The sequence below is a fragment of the Lutjanus erythropterus genome, chromosome 17 (genome assembly GCF_056507025.1).
Source record: "Lutjanus erythropterus isolate fLutEry1 chromosome 17, fLutEry1.hap2, whole genome shotgun sequence".
NCBI lineage: Eukaryota > Metazoa > Chordata > Actinopteri > Lutjaniformes > Lutjanidae > Lutjanus > Lutjanus erythropterus.
Genome location: NC_139333.1, coordinates 29,754,143 through 29,758,416, shown reverse-complemented (window position 1 = coordinate 29,758,416; position 4,274 = coordinate 29,754,143).

Genomic DNA, 4,274 nt, shown 5'->3' with positions numbered 1-4,274 from the left:
AGTCGCTATGTTAAAGTTGTTTCTGTAAAAAGGGTAGGCATAATAAGCATGTGCTTCAGCCTACACCTCTTCGATTAGCTTTGTCCCTTGTATTATGTTTGTTGTTGGGAAAATCTTCTGTGTATTTGTTGAGGGTGTATTATGAATGCTAATCGAATAAATTTGTGTGTATGTATGTGTGTGTTATCTCATCATGCCTGAATTTCTGCAACAGCCTTTTTACCTGCTTGAACCAAAAATCTATTAACAGACCTCAGAATGTTCAAAACTCAGCTGCCAGACTTTTAACCAGAACTAGGAAACATGATCATATCACTCCTGTTTTAGCATCTCTACATCGGCTCTCTGTATGTTTTAGAATAGATTTTAAGATTTTACTGATGACTTTTAAAGCTCTCAATGGCCTCGCTCCCTCATATATCTCTGACATGTTAGTACCTTGCATACCAGGACGTTCCTTGAGATCCTCAGGCAGAGGTCTCTTGTCTGTTCCACATGCCTGACTGAAAACTAAAGGGAACAGGGCCTTTTCAGTCAGGGCCCCAAAGCTCTGGAACAAACTGCCTGAGGAAATTAGGTCAGCTGAGTCAATGATCTCCTTTAAATCTCGTCTTAAGACATACTTTTATCAGAAAGCCTTTCCTGATTTTATCTAAGCTTGAACTGTTGTGCACTGTTTTTATTTCTTAAAAATGTTACCTTCCTATTTTTCCTCTGTACCTTCTTATTTTATCTGTTTGAGTTGTTGTGTGACACTTGATCCTGTCTGTTTTATTTTGTTGCCTTTGTGAAGCACTTTGTAATGTGAATTTTGAAAAGTGCTCTATAAATAAAGGTTATTATTATTATTATTATTATTATTATTATTATTATACTGTACAGTGTATAATGATCTAATATATGTATATTACATGCACAGTATAGCACTGTATAAGTTTGAAGTTTTTAATATTATTACCATTATCATTAATATATGATTATTATTATATTACTTGGTGATAATTACAGACAGACAAAGATCAAAGACAAGTGCATTTTTAAAATAATTTAACCCTAATCCCACCACTTTTTTCTTTTTTGCTGATCTGAAAAATGATCCGATCCGTGACTCAAACCCGTGATACAATCCAAACCATGAGTTTTTTGATCCGTTGCACCCCTAACGTATGTACATAAATATATCTATACAACTACACAACTACAGTCTGTGTGTGTGTGTGTGTGTGTGTGTGTGTGTGTGTTTGTAAGCTGAAAACCTTGGAAAATAATGGTCTTGCACCGCTTTTTCTGTGTGTTGCCACTCTACGTGAATGAATAAGGCATATTCTCTGTTCGCTCTTGCCACATCCAATGTGGCATCGATGTTGACGAAGGATTCAGTGCTCAGCGCTGCATCTATGTATATATGTCTATGGTTACAGCTAGCAAGCTAGCGTATGTTTGCTAACACTCATTACAAAACTTCTGGGTCACGTAAACACAACCAATTAAATATTAAAATCAAATTCAGTCATGTGGCCTGTTTTTCCATTTTGTATTTTTGATCTGAGTCTAAAATTGAAATATTAAAAACCAGGCATTTATTTGTTTTTTGTGTTAGATTAAAAAATGAAAAACAAAATAATCTGTCACTTTTTAAATTTTTATTTTTGATTGCTGTGGAAAAAATTCTTCGTCTAAATAGTGAGAGTTGCTAGTTCTCTGAAGAATTACCCAGACGGTGTGATGAATCAGATCTCTTTACTTCATGCAGCATGGAGAGAAGACTCTTGCACAGTGTTCTCTGAAGGTCCTACAAAGCATCTTGCCTTATATACAAAACAACAGTTGCTGATTCTGTAACAGTGTTGATTAAATCATTCCTTTAACAATGTGTAGGCATACTAGTCTTCCTGAGTATACTGTTCAACTGATTTGATTGATTGATTGATTTTTCACTCAGGCTTACAGTCACCTTCCTATTTCACAACTTACATACAGAGACTCCCAAAATTAGTACATTGATTATTCATCAAATTTGTTCATCTTCCACATTGCCAGTTAAAAATAGAAAGAACGAATGATACACGGATTTACTGCTCTTCAGAAGCTCCAAAAGGGAGTCATGGCCTATTTTGGCCAAAATCAAACTTCCACGGTCTAATGTTATTATCATTGGTCTGTATGCAGGCCCAACAAAACCTAATTCTGTTGAGGATTACTTAAAGGATTTTATTCAGGACCTGAAGGTTATAATGAATGAGGGGTTGCATTATAATGGAAAGCATTACAATATTGCACTGCCGGATGCCTTCATCTGTGATGCACCTGCCCGTGCCTTCTTGAAATGTACCAAGGCTCATTCTTGTTACAACTCCTGTGAATGCTGTACAGAGCATGGGATTCACATAGACAATAAGGTGGTGTTACCTGATTTGAAAGCACCACTTAGAACAGATGTACAGTTTACACATATGATAGATGAAGAACATCATCATGGTGTTCCACCCCTACAAGAGCTTGGCAGAGGGATGGTGTCAAGCTTTGTACTTGATTACATTCATTTAGTTTGCTTAGGAAATGTTAGAAAACTTGTAAGTCTGTGGATCAAAGGACCTTTAAGGTGTCAGATTTCTGCAAATCATCATTATCTCTAACCATTTAAAATCAATTAGAGAACATCTTCCAAGTAATTTTTCTCAAAAGCCACAGTCACTTATGGAATACGGCAGTGTTACGGCAGTGAGTGTGAGGAGATGGGGAGAGAGTTTTAGTATTTTGTGTACAATGTACTTCAGATCTGTTGCTCAGGTTGAATTCCAAAATTAAACAAATTAACCGAAAAATTCCCTCCCAGGCCAAAATGTTATGCTGTGTGTGTTAACACAACCTGATGGTAATAACTAAACAAGGGCAGTTCTAAATTGTTACTAGTTGTTATACTGTATAATTAGTTCAGCTGAATTTCAGTTTGAATCTTTCCTCCTCTCCATCTTCTAAACATATCCAAGTCCAGGTGTGAGAGGCCAGCGCAGCCAAAGAGAGAGTTTCCCTAAGATCTTCCAGGGAGGAGCCAGGAGAAGCTTCTGCAGCGACTGGTACAAATCTAATCCATGGTTGGAGTAACTCGCAGTCAAAAGATGCAGTTTACTGTTTTGTCTGGGCATTTTTCCCTCCCTGATGTTCCAAGGGACTGTTTTCACCTCATTCGAGGGCTATCATAACTGGAAAAAGGCCACAATGAAAGACAGTGTTTCTCATCATGGAAGCCTGTGTCCTTATGTAGTATGTACATATATCCACATGTGGGATACATGTTCTAAGTTATGACCTGCAAGCAGAAATACTTGAGTGCAAATTATATTCTTCTGTCTACTATTTCTTATCAAACTGTGATAAAATTCAGTATATATACTTATGCCATATGTTGCCACCGCTCAAAAATTCCTGACCCCCTCTCGTCACCCCATAAATATTTTTCTAGGTCCGCCACTGGACAGAACCGTCACTCATCAGAAGAGGTTTTTTAACTACAGACTGTCAAGAGCAAGAATGGTAGTCTGTCCTCAAGGTGGAGGATATTTTATTGCAGAATCAACCTGCACCCCAAAAACGTGGACATGCTTGTGGTGGCCGCCTGCCATTCCATAACTTCCTGCTTCCCCCCCAGCGAAAACCAGAGGTTGCTGGATGAGGGAGAGCAGCTGGGGAGACACATGGCACCAGTGAGGAACATGGAAGGAAACAGGGCATCCAGAGAGGTCTGTAATGTGAAGGAGGGTCGGGATTGCGCCGAAACGCACCCTTTGACGGCTCGTAAATCGGGACCTGAGCGAGGCGGGGGGGTCATTCTGGCACCCTTGCGGACAGCTTCCCATAGGCTTCTCTGGCTCCCGTCTGACTTGGCCCTACGACTGACTTTGCACCAAAAGGCGACATATGTGTGACATATGTGACAGAGGGGGCCGAGACGAGCGCAGCGAAGTTGGCCCTGGCTCTCTATGTGCCCCGGTCGCCTGCGGGCACTCGGATGCCAGCACGCTAATGGCGCTAACAGCTGGAAACCCGGGGCTAGCCCCCGCCGGCCGGCGGCTGAAGACGCCCGTGGGCCACGTGCCCACAAGCCGGGGGTGACTGCGCTTCGAAGGAATCGTTTCGGGCGTGAAAAAGCACTTAGAATGGCTTAGGCACGCGATGGGTGCTAAGTTAAGGCAAACGTCCATATTTGCATTTAAAACAGTTCAAACATAATTTTGCATTAAAGAGCTATAAGTCTGGAATTTCTTCAAAAATAG